A 25,415-nucleotide genomic window follows, 5' to 3' on the forward strand; every position below is an offset into this window, starting at 1 on the left:
TCATTGGTAAGCACTTTAACTCAGTTTGAAGTCTTTCTAAAGGATCATCTACTTTAGTTACAAGTAGTTTTGCTGGTGGAGGAATTTCTGGGTTAAATTTTATTTCTTTGTTAGCTAGGGAGTCCAAGGGAATGAGCACAATTCCAGTCTTTGGAACGTTAATGAGTCCTTGCTTCTTAACAAAATCAATTGCACTTCTGCAACCTTTTTGATAATGAAATAAAAGGTTTTTTCTCTTCCATAGATGGAACAGATGGCAACAGAACAGAATAATGACAATTACAGCCCTCCCTCCCCACCTCCTCCTTTTCCTTTTAAGTGGTATTTGCCTCTTGTAGCTGGTACAGGTACAATCAAATAGAAAGGCGGAATCGCTAGAGAAAAATCAAAATATATCGAAAACACTCTTCCAATCCATGAAATAAATCAATTACTCTAATGCTGTCTTTCCCCTGACATCCCAAAGAACTTTTTTCACTTGTGGGGAGCAGGATACATTGTAGTTGTGCTGTAACTTAAGTGGTGGCAGAAACCTGAAAAAGTAAGAATAAGTTATGTTATGGTAGAAAAAAATCTTGGTTTGATGTCTTGGAATGCAGTGGTATGTTCGATGTCACACTACAATTTCAGGAATTTACCCTTGAAAATACTATGTGCAAGTGACTGTATGTTCCCATGGCAGCAGACCTAAAGCCTTAGAAGTATTGCCGGAAAGTGACAACATACTTTTGAACATGCATTTTTCAGTTTCTAGGCTGGAACAGAGTCTTTTCTCAATTTATTTGAACATATATATGAGTTTTCTTAATGATGGTGAAGAGTAGAGATAGTGGAAAGAAAACTTTTTAATTTGTGCTGGAGTGCTTTTTGCTAATTGCTTGAGTTTGTTGTCGCAGAATGTGGCAGGAGGGAAGAGCCTCATGTGAATCCTGGCACTCAGGTGTCTCATTTGGGATTTCACTGGGAAGTGGGAGTGCTCCAGGCTGAGTGATGGATGAGCCCCACCTATAAACTTTATCCTAGGCCTAAGCAGGTAGTTAGCCAATAAAATGAAGGGTTTGAAGGGGCAAGATGCTGTGGTTCTGCTGCACTGCCATTTATTCTGCTTATAGAAATTAAAAAACCACAACAAGCATGGTGGTTGTTGGGAACGTGGCATGGATGCCTGTAAGGAGCTTTGGGGTGTGGGTTCGGACGGTCGGGATGGACGGTGACGAGAGATCTCTGAAGTCAGATCTTGGAACATGCAGTTTATTGCAAAGGGCGTGGGTATAGGAGCACTGCTCAGAGCTGCAGCTGGCAGCTCTGAGCAGGCCCAAGAGAGCAAGAGAGTAAGCAGGTAAGAGAGAGAGAGAGCGAGAGGAAAGAGAGTGAAGAAGTGATGAGATTAGGATGGAATGGTGAAGTCCTGGTTACAATACAATAAATCATCTTCTGTACTGAATATTCTAATTGTCACTAACCAATCTAATACAAGATACAAATCCTATAGCATTTACATACAGCCTATAAGAGTTCTTATATTACCATAGAGTGTTACATCTTAACTTCTAAAAACTACTCTTTGGACCCCTTCTGCTGAGCTAGTAGGGTCTGCTCTGACCCTTGGACCTGCCTGCAAGCAGAGGGTATTGTTCAATCAAGAGGGGATTACCTTCAGTCGGCCATACCGTTGTTTTCCAGTTGTTCAGTAACTAAGACTTGGTATTTCAAAAGTGGCTTTCATTTCGATGTTGCCTGTAGTTTTCATATTCCCAAAATCTTTTGTCAGGCAATCATATTTATAAGGCTTTCCTGTTTCATCTTCCCCAACAGATGCCCTCGGCTTTAAGAAGCAAAAAGTCCTCCATGTTCCACAGCCATACAGAGACCAATGCACCCAAACCAGGCTAAGGTGCAATGTGTGTGCAAAAACCTCAGAACAAGTTGGCCATTGCACATCCAACACCCTTTCCAGCTCTTCTGGTGTGGTTGGGTGTGTGATGCTGTTAAATCCTCTGTAGGAAGTTTCATGCTGTGTCCATTAATGAGGCAGCTGCTGGTCCCTTTCATAACATTACTTGTAGTTCAGTTTCACCATAATTGGAACTCTTCTGGCTGTAGTGCCACTTAGGCAATGGACAGTTTAAGTCCATATAATATATATTTTACTGCAAGAATGAACTTAGCAGCCCTTCAGGCAAGCACAGAATTAGCCCTCATAGCAGCATTTGGCTGCAGGTGAGCCCAGTCCTTTTGGGCTTACTTCTTATGTTTTCTGGGAGCTGACAAATTCTAGTTGTATTAATGTTATTGTTATATGTAACTGCTTCTGGGTTAAACTGGTCACTGTGTTGCCCCAGTTGGTTTTGACTTCTTACTAGGAAAATGCAGACCCATGTGACTCCTTCACACTTTGTATGTGGGACTAACAAAAGGTCTGTGAAGCTGCTGCTCAGCGTGGTCATGGCTGGGGTAGTTTGTTGCATATCCAGATCGAGGACTTGAAAAAATTAATATTACAAGAATGGGTGTTGACAAGTGTTTGTAGCTAGCCAAAAGCTAAATGGTTTCAAATTCTGGCTGTGTGTACAATCCATGCAAGTTAACAGGGTGTTTGGTGATTCTTGTCCCTTTTAGGAATAGAGGAGCTGTGGTCTTTTAATTATATTCAAAGCACGTATCTGTGACAATGCTGCTTTAACTGTTGAAATTGATTATGTCTATTCATTTAATAAATTTATAATTTCTCAAAATTGTCATTTTTTAAAGGGCATTATACCAATGTAGTAGCTCGTATAGCAAGAATTGATTCTGCTGTGTACTACAGCACCAAATAGTGCTCTTGATTTACCAGCCAATATGAAACCTTTTTGCTGGGACATCCAAGTATTTAATGGACTTCAGATCTCTATGAAATAAAATAAGGAGTCCAAACTTGTAATATATGACAGCTTTCAGGCAAAAGCCCTCTGTACGCATTTAGACTTGAGGTACTTTGTCTGCAACAAGGATGTATAAAAGATTTCTTCCAAGCTTATACTTATTACCCTCTTAAAGAGATAAAATGTTCTTTTAGTCCCATTGGGACATTCTCTGATGTGCTCCTAGGCATTTTTCTCATCTCTTTTCCATTTCCTTAAAGGTATCCTAATAATTCTCAATTATGTTTTTGCTCAAAATTTACCAGAAAATGATGTGTCTGCATAGCTGCCATTACATTGCAGACATGAATTTTTAGGAAGGACTGAGAATGGAAGGAAATCCTAGCAGCAGTGCCCTGCGGCATTGCAACATTCTGTCTAATTGTCGGTTTTTCTGCAACTGGAAGTAATCATTCTTTTGTACAGTCAGTTAATATTTTTACCTTTAAACATTATGACGAAGTTAACAAGAAGAATTATGAAGAGGAATTAGTTAAGTGTGAAGAATTATGTAATCATGAAGCCCATGGGTCATTTGGCAAGGAGAAATGAAGGAAAAAGGTTGACTTCAAGCTGCTGAAGTACCTATGATTGCTATGTCACTTGTCCAGTGACACATCCTACTAAACTGTGCATAAATAAATACCTTTTAATATTTTTTTCCTAGAAGTAGCCTTCCCAAAAAACCAGTTTGAACTGGGAAAAAATTCTTATCTCAATGTTTCTGCTTAGGCAATAATGATAAAAATTAGATCTGCTAGGAAAACGCTTTTTAACCTTTATTCGTAGCATAAATCAAGAGGCTCATTTTTCACAGTCTCTTTCTATAGAATTCAATTAAAGGTCAGATTTGTAATGGGGGATCCTAATTATTAATGTATTGCCTATTTTGAATTATTAATGAGTTGACATATTTGCATAATGGGTAAAGAAAATGCCTAAGAACAACTTTTATAGCATATTAAAATCCTTCGAAAATATTTAATCAAAGTCTTTTTTCATGTCCTGGAGGTAATTTAACTTTTTATCATTATGTCAATACTTAACAAATAAATTCAAAATATTTTACAGTTAAAAATTAGTGTAGTTATATATCACTAAGGAGAATTAATCTTGTTTTGAACTAGCATACCAGTCATAAAATGGGAAGCTTCAGACTGGGCAGCCCTACTGTAAAAGTAAGATGCCATCACGTGCTGAACTGAGCACTCTGTGTTTTGTTGCAAGAGGCAGTAGAAGTTTAAGAACTGTAAAACTTGCAGGACCATGAGAGTGGAGACAACTGTTATAAGCATTAGCCTAATATTTTGTCACCAATGATTCCAGTGTATTAAAACACTGATAGACTTAATTTGCCTGACTGAGGTCTATGCTGGGATCATCTGTATGTAGTACTACTACATAATAATGAAAATATATTATTGGAGAATGATGAACAGATCATAAATTTAACTGTGGAAATAGGATTGCTACGTTCTTTCACCAAAAGCGTCTGGTGGCACCACCATACCGACAATGAGTGCTTGCATGGTTAACATGATGCAGTGTAGGTGAACCTTATCTCTCCTACCTGGGAAATTGTGGAAGCTAATATGAGGAACAAAGGGTATATTTTGATAATAACCTGTTTTGTTTATTGGCTTTCTAGAAGATAGACCGTTTTATGGAGAAGTCAAAGTTTGTTCTTAATTTTTGCTTTTATGACCCAATTTACTGTAGTAGATTATTGTTCCTAAGGCAAAATTTGACTCCTCACTTAGCATAAAGGATTTCTTGTGATAAAATGGTGTTAGAAAGAAGTTATAACTTCTGATTGAGTTTTTCTAGGTAGATTTTTTTCCATATTTACATAACTGAGACATTAATGGTGAGATCCATGGATGAAACATTTGAATATGCTTTATAGTAACTTCTCACAGGAACATCTTGCAGAACCAAAAACACTTCACAAGATTAAAGATACTTCTAGTGTAGATTTTTTTCTTATTTCAAACTAGCAGAAGTGCAAAATCTCAGATTTTTTCACCCATATCTGTTATCATTCCATTCCAACCATTAGCTAGTGAGTAACACTCTGGCTTGAAGCCACTGGGAAGATCCTGTTTTGCGGTTACTGCTACCACAAACCACATTATCATTAAATGCTAAAGTCTATCTGTAGGTCAAGGTCAGGCCAGGGAGATGATTGGGGAAGAAGGCAACTGTCATGGAGCAGTCAGAGTTCTCATTTGTATTGTACCATCAGAAAAATCGTGTTGAAAGATAGAACTAAAAAGCCCCTCTGTAAAGTGGAATGGTTTATGTGTAATGAAGGAGTTTTACTTCTAATCAAGTGGGCTCTCTATTAGTGCTTAATAATTGGCAGCACTGCAGTACAGTTTCCTCTCCATTCACTGGCGGATGTCTTGCACAGCAGGACCAGAGTGATCAAATGGCACCTTTTGCACCTGACCTTGTATAAGCAAGGGACATTTCACCAAGCAGACTGCACGGCCTGTTTTATAGATGGCATAAAGCCTGTTCAGTTCTCACTTCACAAGGCAGCAATTCAGGATGTAATTGTCACTTGGCAGACTTTTCAGCCATAAAGAAGGACCATTGGAGATAATAGGAAAGGGATCAAGGAACTCAGTGACTCCAAATCCTTGCATGTCTTGTTAGTGCACTTCTGGGTAGTAGTGCCCTGTGACTTGTAGGCTACCCACAGACTCTTTCCAGGGCAGACTAATTCTATTATTTTCCACTCTTCTGCTTCTTTTATTGTCATCTGAACATGTTGTAATGACATATTGAGCAATGTGACTAATATTCATCACAAATGGTTCATCAGTTCAGTCACAGGATGAGACAGAGAGAATAGGGAAGTCAACAAAACCTTTGATGCAAATCTCAATTACTGGAATGGTGCTGTACCAGATTGGTTACATGAAGCACTTTAAATATGAAAGAAATATATTCAATTTCCCGTCTCCACAGAGCAGAATACCACCTCACACCACTTAGAGATCATGGAAATAAACAGTGCACATTTCTGTCCAACTCCAGAATGATACAACAGAGCAATTCCTTAGCACCCTGACAAACCCTACCTAATATGCTTCATTTCATGAACCTCAAGATTATTCCATGGGTCTCAGTGCTATGTAACTTCAATTACTGATACTTAGCAAATTCTTACACTCAGCTGGTGGTGTGTGGTGATTTAATCTGCTTGCTTTTAATTACATCCTGTATTCCAAATGAAGCCCTCTTATGTTTTCCTTTTCATCCCTCCCCTAATGTCTCCTTTTACAACATGTCAATGCCACTCTGCTTGGTAGTTTCCATAAATTTCTTAACTCCTGCTGACTTGTCTGATTCCTCAGGTTATTGAGGTTACCAAACCAATAAAAAGGGATGGAAAATAAAAAGAAAAAAGAAAAATGTTGACACTGAGGTCTGGAGCAAGCTTCTGCAAAATATTCTACTTCAACTCCCTGAATAATATGGAATATAACATGAAAGATTTTCCATAAGAGACCCCAACTCCTGTGTTAAGCTGAAACTGCAGCACAAAGTTGGAAAGACACTCAGAAGGAGCAAAGGAAAATTATAGAATTCAGAGTGAGAAGATGATCTTTAATATGTTTAATAGGGCAAATGAAAGCTCCTTAAGATCTAGGTAAAATGCTTCCTGTCGTAGAGCCTGTACTATTGATCCAGCATTATTTTTGTTTGAGGTCTCAGAAATTAAAATAAAATTGAGAGTGATTAGTTTTCAACACAGAAGATCATTGTCTTGGTTCATATTACTAGAACTCTGAGACTCTGCACCAAGTTTCACAAAGTAGCAACTAACCTCCTTTGAGACAGAAAGTCTGAAGATTAGAGAAGGTTTTAAAAGGTGTGTGAATGCCTATATATGTATTTGCTACATTATTGGTATTAAGTAAGCTGTTACTGCTGAAAGAAGGGCCTAGATGAAAATACATGATTTGTACAAGAATAAAGCTGAGAAAAGACGAGAAGTATTTTAGCTATATCTGAGCAACTACATAGTTTGAGCTAAAACTGCAGTGATCTAAAGCCTGGAATTAGGTGGGACTTCTGTTCTTTTAGTGACTCTTTGCAATTCCTCCTGCCCTCCACAAGAAGAGAGAAAAAAAAAAGAAAAAGAAGAAGAAAGGAAAAGGAAAACCTGATATCTCCGGAAAGGAAAATGCTAATGATATTACCTCCTGGTGCAACTTATACCACTTTGTTACACATGCATGGTGAATAAATTCCATTGCAAGAAATGTTCTACCAAAGAGTATTCACTTCAGAGAAATGATAACGATCTCAAAAAAGCTGGGCAGTGAGAAATGTGCTCTAAAATCCCACAGCACTGAGCTGCTGCAGTTTCATTTACACTTGCAGCCCATCAATAGTGAATGCACTTTGGTTAATCACCTATCCCTTGTGATGAGGGCTGTTGCCATTTCATAATTGCTATGAAAACTAAAAGGCAAAGTTATTAAATGGATTTGGGAGGTGTGTGTGTGTTTTATTAACTCCGACCTTCTTTGGTGAGAACACACTTTGGTAGAGAAAGGCAAGCAGAAATTCTTCTGCATAGCATCTTTCCATAACAAAGGCCTGTCCTATAAATGCCTGTGGAACCACAAGAAACTTAAGCTGATGTCAGAGTGGCTATCAGTAAATGACTTGTTGAAAATTTAATTCTCTGAATGCATCATGTGGTTTAAGAGGACAACGTATTCTGGAGTAGTCCTCCTTCCTTATGCTGTTTCTTCTGGATGACAGCACTTGAAGCTCTGGGGCTTGCAGCCCTTGGAGGGAGCAAGATGTGCAAAAAATGTAGAATTATTGGCAGATGCTTTTAAAATTTTAAGAAATATCCCAAACCCTGTTACATAAGTGAGGAACTTTTGTATGTAACCAAATCAACTGAAAGGAGTCAGCAAAAGCAAGGTATATACAAGATTAACCCATACAAAGTGGGAATTAGTTAGGATTGATATCCAGTGGGCACTTCTTGTGTTTGAAATTGTCAGTAGCACTGCTTGTTAATGGTGTTGGAAATGACTGGTTTAATGATATTCCACTATCCTGATAGATATGCAGATAGTGCTACCAGATCAGGTAAATCAGGTAATAGTTTGCTGATCATTTTCAACAACATTTAGTTTTCTGTCTGTAGTTTCCTTCTATCTTTCTTAATCTTTTTGTGTCTCCTCTTCTTCAACAGAGCTGCTTGTGACAGACACTAGGATTTATGATCAGGGAGCACTAATGCAATTCAGGACTTGGGAGTTGTAGAGCAACACGAGAGGATAATGAGGTGGGTTTAAAAAGTCTCTATGATAAACAACCCAATCTCCTAACAATGGTAATTATTACACTGGTAATTATTTTTGAACGAGTAGGGATAGAAGAGAACATTATTTAGCTCCATCTCAAAACTTCATCATTCAGAGAGTTGCAAGGAACAGTGCCTTTCACGAATTAGAGAACCAAAACAGCCTATTGAATATTGTCAGATGGGATATCTCATGCTTCTTATAAAATGTGCTTCCTCTGCTATTTTTCATAGGATTTTTTAAGACATTGCTTCTTATTTGTGTTTGAAACATAAAATTTTAAACCAATATACCTCTGAAAAATAGTCAGCAGTCATTTCATGTTAAAGCCAGGGACAACTCAAGACTCAAAGCTAAAAATATTCAAACTTTTGGAAACTCTTCTACCACACCCAAATTCAGGGTCAGCTTGTGACAGTACAGAAACATAATCTGAGTTCTGCTCATTTTAAATACCACAACGTTCTTGTACTAAGGAAAGTTAAATGAAGGCAGTGTCGCTACTGATTATTGCACCTTTTTTCCCCAGTTAGTAGCTTCGCCTTCAAACTGTAGCTGCATTCATACGCAAATCACAATTCAGCAACACAGTCTCTTAAAGTGGGCATTCTAGGAACAGCAGTGCTTTAGGTATAAGCAGTCCTTGAAGCATATCAGAGCTTCATGTTTCTTTAATTTGTCCTAGGCTCTGGAGAGAAAAAGACATATAAATACCTTGGATGCAGTATTGGGGGGGGGACATCCTTCAGTCTGATGAGTATTGAAATCTAAAAGAGTAAGGCAAAGAGTAAAGTAGTATCTATAAGGCTGTAAGCTAAGAAATCAGTAATATGCTTTGTACACACTGAATTACATTTATAGATGACTATGACTTCAAGTGCAGTTGGCATTAATTTAAGAATAATCTCTCTTAGGGATGTGAATAGTTTTTTTGAATTTTCTTTTATAGCTGCCTCCAGATGTATGTGTGGTACCTACCAGCTCCCTGCAGCCATCCTGCTTCCATGAGAAACTTGAAAAACAATTGAAAAAATTTGCAACTACTTGTCAGAAAATGCTTAGCAAATAGTTTTTTATTCCTGATGTCCTGACTTCAGCTAGGGTGGAGTTAATTTCTTCTCAGCAGCTGATACAGTGCTGTGTTTTGGATTTGGAATGACAAAGGTGTTGATAACACACTGACATTTTGGTTTTTTGCTAAATTGTGTTTATTCTAAGTCAAGGGCCTTTTTTTTCCCCTCATCTCATGCTCTGACAGTGAGGAGGTATGCAAAAAAAACAGACTGGGAGGGAGCATAGCTGGGACATGTGACCTGAATTGACCAAATGTACATTCCACACCATGGAACATCATGCCTGTATAAAAACTGGGGGAGTTACCAGAAGGGTGGACGATCAGGATTTGGGAAGGGCGGTCTGGCACTGGTCACTGGGTGGTGAGCAATTACATTGTGCATCACTTGCTTTAGTTTTTCTTCCTTTTTATTTTCAGCGTTATAATTATTTACCATTGTCATTTTATCGAACTTTATTTTCAGTTATTAAACTGTTCCTGTATCAACATACAAATTTTACTTCAATTCGCCTCCCCATTCCAGTGGAGTGGCGGATAAATAGGGAGGTTGTGCAAGCATCTGCCTGTGTTTCATCTCCAGCTGGGCTTAAAACCTCATCCAGAGATAACATGTAAAGCTTCTGCAGCTCAATACACACAGCTCTTGAAAACATGGCTTTGAACTTCCCAGGCACTTCAACAAAGTCTTTCACCTGCTAATACAACCAATGGCTTGATGATGAAACATTTGCTTCCTATGCTGGTTGTTACTGTCTCATAGGTATACAAACTGCAGGTGGCAGCTTTCCTCTCAAGATTTAAAACAACCCCTCCTCCCTTTTTTCTTTTAATTACAAAAAGTTACAGTGGAGCCTTTAGAACAGAGAAATCTTTAAATTGTGTAGAAAATCTTCATTATAATATGCTACTCCTTAAGGTCAAAAGAGTCTTCTGCCCTCTTCTCACCCTGAACCGCTGTACTTTTTAATAACTGCTATTGAGCATCTATATCATCTCTCAAATTCCATTTTACTGTCTTTTCAATCTGCTAAATGTAGCTGAAAGACCAAAGAATTGCAACTACCCAAACAGAGAAGTCCAGATGTACCTTACCATTGGTTTAAAAAATAAGAACTCCTGAGCCTTTATCCTTGTATCACTCTGTGCCCCAATGAGAGAACTCATCCTCATTTTTCAGCATATATATAAAAAATTATTATTGATCTTAAATTTTCTCTTCATTTGCACAGCAGATAATCACAAAATTATTTCATATTTAGCACCGATATTCAGTATTTGTTAAACATCTTGAGCATTCAGAAATGCTCAGAAGTAACCCTCCTGACCCCAGCTCTAGGTAGAGATTGTTTGTATACTGATTTAATAGGACAAACAGTCTAGCAATGCTAATTAGAGATCCTCCAGAAGCATTTCACATACTGTCTAGGTCTCTTTACATTTATTTTGATCTTTTTGAATTATTCTTTTCTCTGTAGTGCTTATTTTTGTAATTATATGAATAATTATATATAAAAATGAATGTGGTTGATATCCCTGAAATACCAACCTTTCTACAATTTTCTTTCAAAAGCAAAGCAACAGTTTTAGGCTCAGCATTGGTAACTTTTAGAAAAACTTCAGGCTCAGTATTGCTAGCTTTCTTGTGCAGGTTCAAGTCACGATGAAAGATTGCATGAGGACATCCCATCTTTTATTGATATTTTTCATATTCAAACTTACTTCAATAACTAGGCATCAGAGTAATGTAGAATGTGACTGATTTATTTTTACTCTTGTGACTGTCATCCTTGGTTTTGTGCTTAATTTTTCCTTCTTACACATGCACACCACACAGCCATTCCTTTGCTTTTAATCTTCATTCTTATCTCATGTTCTTTCTACTCACTGATGTGTTTTCTGTACCGTGGTCCAGCTGATCTTCATCTTATGTCTCTCTGTAATGACCTTGAATTTCCTGGATGGAGTGATCACAACACAGCTGGCCCAAGGTTTTCCTTCTTGGCTGCTACAGCACTTTCTTACCACTGGACTCTTTCTCTCCTGCCCTAGTTGTTGTGGGTTTTATTCTCACACAGTCTGTGGTGGATTCCAGAGCAGAACAAAGTGAGAGTGTTCACTAGGCTGGAAGATTGATGCTGCAGGAGGAATAGGACATATCCTCTAACCCACTTGGTGAGGTGGACTGGGGAATTGGTTTGCCTTAGTAAAGGTGACAGATGGATGGGCATTCTCTCAAGGTGAATTAGAAAAATAAATATTATCTGACAAATATTTGAGGTGATTACTACTGCAACAGCAGAACAAGTCAGAACTCTCTCTCTACCTCTCTCTGTGCCCTTATTTGCTCTAGTTTTCCTTTTGCTATTCATCCTTAAATACTTCTGCTCTCTCTAAAGCATTTAAAGAATCTTGTATATGAAGCCATTCATACCATTCACAAACAATGCTTCCCCAAGACGTATCCATAGACATCCAGGTCAGAGTACAACTAAAGAACGACATGGGTTGCTTTCTTCAGCTTGCTGTGCACCTTCTTAATGATATTCTCCTCACTAATTTGTGGGAAGGAGATTTTTCTCTTCTGTCTCCATTATTTGCACTGGTTTTAATTAAACATATGCTCTGATTGGGGCATGGGTAAAAGGACAGTTGTGCTGCTGTTTGAAAAGAGCAGCTTGCTCGCTCGGACAGTTTTCCCAAGCTTTCAGAGCTCTAATTAAAATCCACTGAACACATGAGCAATGTTGGCACAGTACTCTGGAAGTGTTTGTTACAACAGTGTCAAGGAGTAGATAAGGTTTTTAGGGGATTAGTGTAAGGTGTTTTGTTTCAGGTGGATTATTTCTAATGAATGGGTCCTCTTTCTTTTCTTCCACCTAGGAAAAAGAGCCTTATTTAACTTTTCAAAAAAAATTATTTTATTTTGAGGACTTTGTGAGCAAAATAATTATGCTATTTATAATTTCTAAGATATATTTTAAAAGATTGAGCAATAAAGCTTCATATTTACATTCCTGATTAATAATGAAAGACTTCAAAAGTTTCTGTGAGTCTGTGAAAACCAGGATGTGGCTGCACACCCTGGAGGCAGAGCTGTGATATCCAAGGAAACCTTATATATTCTGGCAAATAGAGAAGGCTGGAGTGCTCATACACCATGTAACTATTCACTTTGTCCCTTATGTGAATGTGATGTGAAAAATAATTTCCTGCATCTCCCAGGTATTACTGTTCTGAAAGGGTCTGGAAAATAGCAGCAGTGTTGCTCATGTCCTCACTTTCAGTGCTGTTTGTCCTGAAAACATTCAGGAAAGGCTGAGTATTTGAATATAAGCAAAAGAAAAAAAAAAAAAACCAAAACCAAACTCTTTTATTGGAAGAGTGTAATGAACCTTTATTGTATATGAAATTTTAAGCTGTATCTTTTGGCTTTCAGTACTGTACTGACTAATTAGAGTTATGTGATCAGTGTAATTATCTTCTGGCAATAAATTGCAATACATATTCATAGTTACATGGATTTCATCTTCTGTGAAATGGTCCTTATAAAAACAGTAATAGTTGGTATGCCATTAGAGCATATCAGCAATTAATCCTTAAAATGATCAATGGAAAGAATGTCCTTTTCCCTCTATCTCTGGTTTATTTATGTGTTCTCATTAATTATGCCTAATTTTCTGTTGGCACTTTTCTTCTTAATGTAATTCAATTTAAGCATATCTTTCCAGAGACTTATTAATAGGTAGGGTCATTTATATTGTGTAGCACAAATATTTTATAATCCACTAATCTTGACAAAAAGGCAATGCCTTCCTCATAAAAAATGTATGAAGAGTAATGGTTCCCTATTAATAACTTATTAGGTCAGATCACACAGTTTGAAGTGTCTATTACACTTTAATTTTATCAGATTTCTTCCTTTGGAACCTGCTACTTTTTCTTTATCTTTTATTGAGATTATTTTTAACCCAACAGCTGGATCCCTTGCCAAAACCAGCTTCCTATGGTTGCTGTTTCTGTAGCACTACCTAAGCAACCAGTTTTATATACTGGGCTTTATGGATACCGTGCAGTGCACCCAGAAGTGGGAACGTGGATTACAATCCCTCTTGAATTTTTTATTTTCAATAACAATACAGTGCCCATGACACTGACTAGTTCAGCTTTCCTGGTGAGGCAGGATTTTGGCTGTTAAATGCCATTTGCTTTTGCTCATTAACCTCTGTAGAGAATGCCCTCTCTAAGGATAATGAGTGAAAACTTTTTCACAAGGGTGTGTATATTTGTTTCTAAAGGCAAAACTATGGCTTTGTGGGGTCCAAGGGCACACTGGGGAGCTGAAGGGTGAGCAGTGCTTTGAGATCCTTTCATCCTGATTTGAGGACCCTTCCCTGTATGCCACTCTCCTGATATCCATGTCTATCTGGGGTTTGATTTCCAAGCAGTATTAAGGGACAGGCTCAGCTCCATTGTTCACCTCTAAGCCTTTTTAGTTCAGGGACTTGTGACAGAGGCTGGTTCAAATGAGTCAAAAGCAGCTTCTTCAAAACAAACCATCATCTATTCATTCACTCAAAGGTACATAGTGTGCAAAGGGAAAGGCAAGAGCAATAAAGGTGTACACACACATTCTCTCTTTCCTAACACTTAACTTTTCCATTGTGAGTTTCTGCTAGGCTTTGGAGAAGCCAGCCATCCTGTAGCATTTTCTGTGTTTTGTTCACTGCCCCTTTGGCAGTCAATTTTCACCAGCAGCTGCTGCTGACTTATGCAAAGCTAAGCTAGGTTTTGTTGTACATTTTGATTCCAGCTTTATTCTTGGAAAAGTGTCTTTTTTCAGTCTGACTGGACCTTAGCTGGGACACTAAACAATCTTTTCAATTCCTCTGCAGCACTCTCTGATAAGAGTTTATTCTTGCCATTGCTAGATTTTTTTTCACCTGTTTTCTACTTTTGTTAGACAACTTCCTGTAATGCAGCTCTGAACATACATAGTTTGTTCCTTCAGCTTATCACAGGTGCTGTCCTGAATATTGCTTTACAGGCTTCCACTTCTCAAGTGAAAATGTGTTCCCAGGATATCTTTTTGCCAATTTTAAGGCTGCCTTCTCAGTTGTAAGAAATAATTGCTTCAGTAATTTGAGTTAGATTTTAAAGAATTTTGTATACTCTTTTTTAAGACTTGCAATTTTCTTGAGGAGTCAGCTGTTCCTTTTAAGAGTAGCTAAGCCTGCAAAAGATGAACTCTTCAAGATGTGAAACCTGGAGTCAGTCAGGCAAGATAGAATGTCCACTGCATCTGCCCAGTACTCACTGAGCACAGTGGTGTTTTTTGAGGTTCTCTTGTTTACTCATTGCTATGAGTTCTATAGAAACTATTTGAGGATCACAAGTTGAACAGGAGAGTTATCTGCATTTACTATGGAGATTTTTAACGTGAAATACATAAGTATCTGTCAGTATGGCTAGAGGCATTATTATTTGGGTAAAAAAATCCTTTACTGATTATCAAGCCAAAAGGTACATAGGGATAAAATAGAAAATACTGTAGAATGGTCCAGCTTCTGCAACTGGCATGGATAAAATCCATGGTCTAGCAAAATTATTTCTAAGGTAAAGAAGTTTCTAATTGAATATGAAAGTATCATAGAATTCAACCTGTATTAAGGAGGTCATTGTTTTGGTTTCATGCTCTATAATTTCATTTAAATCTGTACATGCTGCTGATATGAATGACATCTCTGCTAATCAGAGATTTTCCAGATATTTACTATGGCTGGTATTGCCAAGCAGATCAAATTCACAGAAAAGTCTGGGTGATTAATGACAGAATGAAAAGTTTCTTTAGTTGTGTTTATTTATTTATAATTTGGAGCAGAGGATGGAAGCAAATAAAATTTTAGAATAAAGCCATCTGCTCTTACTTGGAAGAATGAGCTATCATCAAGCTCGGAAAGGCAGAAGTTTGCATCTGGGGTGGAATAGTCTCTTTCAACAGCAGAAACTGCATCTGACCATCTGGAAATCAACATTTTAGAAAATAATTTGGGTAACCAAGTGGACCCAAGTGATTGACAGACTAAGAAAAGAGAGGGTTCCCATGAATTTAGAACTTGTGTGGTGTGTGTAGTCCATGCTTTTGGGACACCCCCCAGCCTCAGGCCCCATGCAGGAGGGATTTTTGACAAACTGCAGAACTGGGACGCTAAGGTGGTCAGAGGGCTGGAGCACAGAACATACAAGCAGAGGCTGAGAGATGGAATTTCTCCAGGCTGAAGATGCCAAGAAGAAGAGATTGGTGATATTTATACAAATTTTTGGGTGGTTGTAGAGAAGGTGGAGCCTGAGGTGCTCAGTGGTGGGACAATCAGAAGACACAAGCTACAGCTAGAGAAGTTTCATCTGTATTTAACCCCAAATTTCTCTGTGTTAGCAGTGGTTATGCACTGGGACAATTTGCCCAAGGGGACTGTGAGTTCCATCCCATTTAAAACACCTGGTGGAGACTGAGCAGCCTGATTCAGCTCTGAAGAGCACCTTTGCTCCTCTGGCTGATGATGTAAATTTGCTCATAAAAGGCAATATGGAACAGGTTTAAAAAGACAAGGACATGGACAGGATAAGGAAGTATTTGAACCACAAAGCTCTAATCCTCTAATTGCCTTTTATGTCAATGTACCTGCTTCCCCCCAACTTTATCGTTCAAACTACCAGTGCTTGGGGCTCTTTGTGTGTACTCCTGTGCATTTATACATAGCCTAGCAAGTAGGCTCCAACTCAGAGCATAACAGCATCACTAATTTGTTTGTACATAATTTTCAGATTTCCAGAACCTGTGCTAAGAAACAAGTGAAGTTGCTTTACCTTACACAAGCAGTGTTTAATCAGAGTTAGAAACAAAACAGGCAGTGATCATAATCAGTAAAATGAAAGGCTAGGTAAAACTTGCTTCTCAGTCTCACTTGTTGTCTGGTTAGATCATTGATCTCTGAATAAGTTTGTGTCAAGATTTTAGCCAGAAATAAATAGTTGATCTCTAGATAATGCTCTAATGAAAAAATACCTCAAAACCCAAAACCCACCAAACAGAAAAAAACCCACAAAACTTAGTTTTCTCTTTCTGGTTGGAACAGGCCAGATAAAAAAGCCCGAATCTTAGTCTACATGCAATGATGTGTGGAGACATTCCTGCTGCATGATAAGTGGAATAAAAGCCCTTTATTGGGGGATGTTTGCAGCATCAGCATCTGCAGGCTGATGTATTTGCTTTTCTTTTAAATGAAAGCTGTGGTGTAAAAATAGACACTGGTATTTGCTGGAAGCTTAAGCCTGCTAAGTTTTACAGATTTAGAAAGTTCACTAATCACTATCAATTAAAAAAGCTCTGGTGCCTAAATTAGGACAATGTACTCTATTACAGAGCCTTCTTAAATACTTATTTTGAAAAAGTGTTATCAGATTAAGTCAGAGTGGTACTTAATAGTAGCAGTCAAGGCTTTTAAACTGCTAGAATTCAAACTGATTTTCCAAATACCTTATAAACTCAGCAAGAGCATGTTACCAGTGTCTTCACATTGGATTCCTACAGGACAGTGTCTGGAAGCCAAGAACAGAAAAACAATGCCTAAAATTTTGAATGCCTGGAATAGCTGAAAACACATGATTTTCCCACAAGATTCTTACATTAAAGGTTATGATGTAGAACAAGAGAATTTGTTCTACATTATGTGAGTGAAAATAACACAGCATTTACTTAGTAGAGTCTTCCTGAAAATGCTTGGACACACGGCAAGTTTCCTGGGCTGAGTTCCTCTCAATTACACCTATGGCAAGGCTTCTGTTAAGTTTCCTGTTATCAGTTTTTCATTCATCACAGGCCTAACGTTCAGACTATTTCCAGGAACAGAAGAAACATGCTTTTGTTCTGTACAGATGGTAGTGGTTCTGTACAGAGCTCTTCAGCATTATGTATAGCTTTCAATTCAAGGCAGAACTCACGATTTTGCAGTTTTCCATCAGTTATTATTTGAAGGGCTTCTTAAAATTTGACAAAGGGATGTGGTCTCTGCCTTCATTGCAGTGCGTTGTGTTAAATCAGAGACAGTGCAAAAAGACTTACAATCTGGTTTAGTCCAAGTCAGAACTGATAAACTTGTCTTGGAGGCTTGTTTATTTAAAGTAATCATTTAAATCTGGATGTCGTGGGGTACCAAAATGAAAACCACGTTACCTGTTCTTACAGTGCTAACTAGAACTGGAGAATTTGAATACTGAAGTTTCCTTCATCTTCAAATACTACAGGTGTCCTGATCCCTCTAAAATGATTCTTTGAGGAAAAGTAGAAGTGGTAAAGACACATAAAGACTGATGAAAGTTTCTTCATATTCCACATTACATATGTAAACTAAAAAAAAAAAGTCTTTATAAGCTACTGAATTTAAACATGGAGAGTCCATTTACCTGATGGGGGCATGTATTAAACATGCACACCCCCTATCCAAGCATTGCTTAACAGTTTTAATGTTATGGCTTGATCTAAATCAACAAAAATCCAATATCAGACAATAAAGATGAGAATACATGTAAGAAACCCCACTCTTTTAAGTAGTGCTGTGGAGAGAACAACTTTCATGAAAACTGCATTAACTACAACCCTTATAAAGATGGGTAGTTACAATACTTCTGCAAATTTTCATGAGTGATTTTTCTGTATACTTTTCCTTTTGTTATAAAATCAATGAAAAACTAAAGATGTTTTCACAATTCTTTTTCCAAAAGGAGTGCATTCATATAAGTACAGTTTTCCAGTCAGGGAAATTCATTTAGAAGTAGATGCAAGCAGATTTACTGTCCCACATGATAAAATTACTTTGCTCTAAATGTACTAAAATCGTGTTGATCATGAGCTAGTATTTTGTGGATTAAAACATTGTATTTATGACAATAGCTGTTATTATAGGAAGCTGAGGACTTAGGTGACTTTTTCAAGACAAGACAGGATCAGATCAAAGAGAGAGAGAGGGAAGAGGAGGAAGAATAAGATCCTCTATACTTCTTTTGGCCAATTAAAGCTAGGCTGTGCAGGATAAGTGCAATAAAATGGATCTATTATCTCCCCTCACAGTAGGAAGGCAGAAATGGAGCTTGGCTTAGGCCACTTATCAATGCACCTGCTAGCTGAGCTTATCTGATAGAAGAAGAACAGTCACTGAAAGACTGAGGCAGACTATTTATCCTCTTTCTCCCCACACAAGGCCAGGGCCCCAGTATAGGATGTTTGGTATACAGGTCTACATGATCCAAAGATAAAGCACCAAATTATGGGGAAAATATGAATGTGTCTGGATTCTGGGGGCCACTTAATTACCTAAAATATGCTGCATGTGATGATCTTTGGACTTACTGATATGTTTGGTATAAGTAATGCTTGTTTTAGAAAAGGAAGTACAGGATAATACTTGCTGAAGGAGTGTTTTAGGGAAGAATTTCATCCATTTTTTCTCTCGAAGATGTGTTTCACCTGCCCTCAGAAATGTTATCCAGTTCTGGTCATAATAATTATAATATGAAGCATATTGTAAATGCATACCATTACACTTGCACTTTTTCAAATCAATATATAAGTCACTATATAATACAATTCAAACAACTGTCTTGAACTTCTTCCTTCACAAAATCAACATTTAGCAAGATTCCTGTAATCATCCAGCCTGTTTACATAAGAAAATGTTATTTTCACTGCTCTGTTTGAGGTAGGAATAAACATAATAAGTTATACAATATTTAAAAAATTGAGAGAATGAGCTGGGAATAACAGGTCCCTTCCTTATTCATGAGCCCTGGAACAAGTTTTCACACAGTCTCAGTATCTAATTTCTACTCAGTTATGTGTTTAACAGTAATGAAATCCATGATTATTTTTCCTGCTTCTTTGTGGTATCTTTATATAGCTTACATTTACAGTAGGGAAAAAAAGTACTTTTTTGTAATGCAAGCTTTACAAATACATTATAGTGTTTTGTAAACACAGATTATAAACCATTATGACTGTGAAACCTCAGAACATTTTAAGGAGAAATTAGAAAATTTGAAGAAAGTAGAAACAGTAGTCATTCAGTAGCATTTCTCCCCGGTCTTCATAATGACCCGTGAAAAACTTGGAAGCTGCCCAGGTGCAATGATGTACAAAGCAACTCATAATATCAGAAAATGTCTTCCTGGTCTGGTCACTGCTGGGTGTGGCATAGGACCACTCACATGTTTCTGAAAGTGATGCAAGTCTTGGGACAGATTAGAAAAGGGGAGGGAAATTTTTGTTAGCTTTGTGGCTTGACCTTCAATTACAGAGTTTGTGGGTTTACAGAGTTTCCAATAGGTGTGCTAGGCAATTTTCATTTTCCATTAACTCGTAGGCAGAGTGATGTGTGTGAAAGTTAGCATTGTTGATACTGAGAGCAAATGGTAGCACATTGCCAAAGTACAAACCATTTGATTTTGGTACAGAACTCCCTTTTCCCTCTCAGATATTCCTATTGCAGCTTAATCACTGCCTCCAAAATAACTGAGTAGCCAATTGATTATATTTCTTTCAACTTCAAAATAACAAACATCTTGGCATTTCTATGCTTTGCTGCAGCAATAGTCACAGGGGAAAAATGACTCTTTCAACCAAGTCTTTAACTGTTGTCTAATTTCAAATAGGAGCTGTATGTCCTGGAAAGATAAAATTATTGGTGAATTTTGGAACACATGGTCATATATATCTTGCTGAAAAAGTTGAAAAGCAGCATTATTGTGCTAATACTACAATTCTTTCAGAAGAAACCAGAACAACATACACAGAAAAAAAAGAAAATATTTTGAGAACTTTGCTCATAGAAGCAATAATGTTTTATTTTAAAAATAAAAAACTTTCTGTTTGTGTGCGGGCTTACATCAGACAATTTTCCCTGAGTAACTGAGAAAATACCACTCTGTAAAGCACACTTAGCAATGCATGTATCAAATTTACTTATCCATTATCAAACACCAACTTTTCCTGCTTGCATCGGGGTTTCCTCATTTGTGTTGTTACAAGGACACAAAGTCTTTTTTGGTAACTATCTTAGCAAGGAAAATATCAGAGATGAAGCACAAACAGGGAACATTTCAGTATCTCCTTATATGCTCTGTAATTAATTTATTGTAAAGATAGGGGATGGGATCCATTTGATTAAATGCTCATTTCTGGTACCTGAGTGGATTGTCTACATTTTCTTCACTCTTCGTTCTTCCTTCTGGATAAATGTTTTGTTGCACGATTTCTCTCATCCTCATGTAGTTGCCTGTGGTCTTGTGAATGGTTTTAGAGGGATTTGGGGATCATTGTTTCAAAAATAAGTACATTGCTAGTTTCTTATGGCTGGAATCTCCCTGTCAACTCAAGATTATTAATGTTTACAGTGCTTAGTCTTGGTTTACAAAGTTTTGGTTAGTTTGATTCAATCTCTCTCTTATTTTTGGAATGAATAAAGAAAATCTGACATGCAACCTAAAGTAATGCTTGGGTGGTCATGCTGGGACAAATTAACTGAGGTGTTCTTTTAAAATAAGATATATTTTAAAATATTTATGCTAGGTATAATCCTATAAGTGTTTAATTTTGAGAGGCGTGTCTGTTATCATGTCTATGACCCTCTGACTTCATCGACCCTGCCTCTCTGTCAGCATGAAGTTACAAAATACAAGTTAAAAAAAAAAAACCAAACAACTTTTTGCTTTGATTTTCTTGTTTTTTTTAATTTAATTTCTTTTTTCTCTGTGTTCCATTTTCAGTAACTGGGATGTGTATTTCGTGACATTAGCAAGTTCCCCCTAGCAGTTGTAAGAGACAGAAATCGTTCTAAATTTATAAATTATGAAATCCAGCATTTCCACGTATCAGAGGTTGACACGGGAAAACACTGGGTCTTATTAGATTTATAATAATCGTCAGCGGTTCCCAGCTGCCAAGTATCTGTGTGCGTAGTCAGGGTCTGTACAAGCGAATATTTGTTGGAATGTAGCTTAGGATGGAAACTTTCCCCTTTCCCACGTGCTGTGCCAAATGCGTGCCATGTGATGGCAGCATTGTATCAACCTAGGGCTGCTGAGAAGGGAATTCTCTTCATTTTTCTTAAAATAAAATTAAAACAACCTCACCAAGCTCAACAGTCAAGAACGAGCTCCTACAATCTGGAAACAGCACAAACAGATTTAACACTGAATTGTTCTACTCAATGGAAAATAGTAGAAAGAAATGAAAATATTTGACATGTCGTGAATACAGTGTGGGTTTCTACTGAGACAAAGTGGATAATTTAATGAAAAATATTTTCCCTAGTAATTATAATGATAAAGTGAACATGGTATAAATGAATTACGAGCTCAGAATATTACTGCTAATACATGTATTTCAGTAACAGGCATTTATTAAGTGACAGGCAAATTTTTTTCCACTGTTGAAATAACCAGTAATTAATCACTATTTGGATAGACTTTCAAGTGGGAGCATCTGAAATCTCCAAGGGCTTCAGTTTTTCTGACATCTCCAAGGTGTTTTAAGGAGCAGACAGTACTGTTAACCTTTGGCACCTGTTAGTGTGGCAAACACAAATTCTTAAAAATTTCAAGCTTTAATGCTGTTTTCTTGTAAGGAGCAAAATAAAATAAAATAAATATTCTGGTTTATTCACTTACACTATTCTTAAAATTCATAAGCTGGTAAATGATGTAAAAATTCCTCCTTCCCTCTCAAACTGGATTAACTCTCAGTTCACTGAAGAGAGTGTGAAAGTGCTTTTCAAATCCACCCAGCAATGCTTTTACGTGCACTGCCTTTCTTTGGAGGTAGAGCAGTGTTAGAACAACCTGAGCTTGCTAGAGAAAAACCAAGGATCAAAACAATGAATTATTTGAATTCTTCTATCCCTTGACTTCAGCAATATGCTCATATGTGTCATCCCTCCTGCTTGGTGAGTGGGAGTCTGGAGCTGAGAACCCGTGGAAGTGGAAGCAGGAGGAGGATTCCTTGGTATCAGCTCCACAGCCCATGCCCTCCCTTGCTTATGGTTTTAAATGCATGGAAAGCTGTCCAGGGCTGCACTAAACAGGGCTCTACAGGGAATCATCTCAAATTATACAGCACATAAATTGACCTCTCATGCATTTTTTGCAATTAATCTGTGGAAGTATATGCAAATTAAAATCTATTGGAATTACAGAGGAATGTACCTTCTGAGAAATTGCGTGGGGTTTGTTTGGGGAAGAAGCAAGAAGCACATGCTACAGGACTTGCATTGCAAGTATTTCATTGTTTGTCAGATTTAAGGAAATTTTGGGTTGGAGACGCATGAAAGGGAATCTCATCTTTACTGTCAAACTTTTTTATATTCTGGGAAGCTCATGGGTAGTTAAATTATGTCTAAAAATAACTTTTAATTTTTTTAATAAGTGCCAAAGGAAACACGCCATACACATATAATTTTGAAAAAAGTTTTTCTTGAAACCAGTAGGTCATGCTGCATTTAAACTTTTATCACCAGTGCCATGAACCAAGTGTTAACTTTGCCAGTCCTGTCAAACTACTAAGTTGTTAACTAAACAATGTGGTAGCACCAAAGTACTTTGGGATTAGGAAGTATTGTTGCACGCACCAATGAATTTTGTTCTGTCCCATTGCACTTTATGCTGTATTTTATAAAGAGAAAAAGAATAAATCGAGAGGAGAAGATAATACCATAGCAATTCATTCTTGAGTTATATCAACTTATACTTTCAGGTATAAGTCATGCACTGAAGTGTGAATTGGCCAGAGGTTCCTTCTTGATGATCCAGTCACAGAATTGCTTTTCACTTTCATGTGGACAGTCTAAGCCAAATAATATTGGTAAATAAATTAATACATACCAGACTCATGCATAAGCAGTAACTATAGGAAAGGGGGTAGAGATCTGGGGTTTTAACAAGATAAAGAGACATTACTTTTTAGATTTCTATTTTGGATTAATCCTAGGAGATGTCCACTAAATATGCAATTTAAAATCATTCTAGTCCTAAATGAGTTATCAGTTTCATTGGCATTCCTCATGCTAAGCAGATGGGAAATTAGATTATTGTCTAAAACATGGCAACAAGAGTAAGAAGTGCCTTAGTTTAAATTTGCTGTGACTCTGTGCCTAAATTAGAACAAGTTCACTGTGTACGAGCTTTTTTACTGTTTACCCACAGGAGTGAAAATTAATTCCTAATATTTGAAATGCTTTGAAAGACCTCTCTGACATGGGAGAAAAATCCAGTGTATGAATACTCTTCAGAACTGAACATTGACCATAGTTTTCCACAAAATAATTTCAATTTTAAAACAATTCAGAAGGTAACTGTGCATCAAAATGCTAAAAGAGCTCTTTAATAGCCATTCTAGTATTAATTACTGTTGATTAAGTAATTGTAAAGTTTGGATGGTAGATATTAAGAGATGTGGGAAATATATCTGAGGAGATTGACATTGTGGTTAAGAAAAATATTCTTTGAACTGTCATTGATAATCACCTAAAAATAATGCACCGCCTGATTTACTCTGTAGAAAGTGCCATCCACTGTCTGGATCTCTCCTTATTCTTACAATGAGGTTCCAGATACTTCAGTTTTAAATCAAGTTAGAGGTTGGCATGTTGTGGTTTCTTTTATTGTTTTTAACATTTCTAGAATTTTTGAAATGTAAATTAAAACAACAACAACCACAAAATCCAGAATTTTCTCTGGATTTGAGTTTTGGGGCTTTTTTAGGCTACTATTATCTTCCACCGGGCAATGGTTCAAATGTGCGTTGCTATGATCTGGGTGCATGTTTAAGTTGCTTTTGCTTTTGCTATCAGTGTTTCATATCTATCTTCCAAAAGCTGACTCAAGAAGGCATAAAGAGCCTTAAAGGTACTGCAGTCAGCTACAGCCACAACTAATACAGACGGTTCACTAAAAATCATATTAAAATTGAAGCACCAGTTAAAATATGGGCTCTGCCAGAAGCCTGTGCTTCTGCCTGTTTTTCATGAAAATAGTGTAATGTGTTTTGCCTTTGGCTGGCTGCTAGTACTGCAAAAAATTTGGAGTCATTCTTCCACATGTTACAGCAACTCTGACTCTTAAAAACACCACGTACTGAATGAGATGGATTGGGGTGAGAAGAGAGAAAATTCAGGCTCAGAATACACAGCCTGTTTTTTCTCTGACCAGAGGTGATTTTTACCATTTCTGTTACACAATTATCTTTTTCCTTCATCTAAACAACACTTGTGTTATCCTGGATGAAAATGGCAAAATGTAACCTGCTTATTGCTGTCATCTCAGAAACTGTTTTTTATTATGGGACAGTATTTTTTTTTTTTTTAACCCAGTGTATTAGTGGATATCAGAAGAAGAGTAAAGCTGGCCAGCAACTTTCATCTTTCTGTCTAATTATGTGTGGTGTTTCTACCCTTAAGCACCTATTTCTCTCCTGACAGCTGCGTTTAGAATGTGTTTCTTGTATGATTGGTCAGTGCCAAACCAGAAAACTCAACTCCTTCTTTTCCCAATTTTTCCCACTGTAGTTTAAGGAGATTGAAATAAAAATCCCACATCCTTCATTATTCCAAAGGAAGACCATGCTGAAATATTTCATTTTGTGTGTTGTTGACATGTTCTGACTGTGTGGAGTGGCTGCAGCAAACTGTGAATGATGATGTGTGAAATGAGAAGTCCCTGTCCACTGCACAGCAAGAATAGCACTCTGAGATCCTTGCCCCACTGTGCTGTTTGATATGCGCTTTTGTCTACGCTATATTATACCCAGATATGCAAGGCTGCCTTTTCAAACATTTGGTCAGATTCTTACCTACATGCCAGGGCTTTACTTGCTTAGCAGGTTTATGCAAATGCTTCATCCAAAACTTTGCTTTGAAAAACTTTCCACACATTGTGTAAATTTAAAAAAAAAAAAAAGTCAACCTCAAACCTCTTCCCCTCCCCAAGAGCACCCTCCTAACAATTTGCTGCCCCTGATTTAAAAGTGAATCAATTTCCTGTCTACATTTGCTC

The sequence above is a fragment of the Corvus hawaiiensis genome, chromosome 1 (assembly GCF_020740725.1).
Source record: "Corvus hawaiiensis isolate bCorHaw1 chromosome 1, bCorHaw1.pri.cur, whole genome shotgun sequence".
In the NCBI taxonomy this organism is placed as follows: Eukaryota; Metazoa; Chordata; class Aves; order Passeriformes; family Corvidae; genus Corvus; species Corvus hawaiiensis.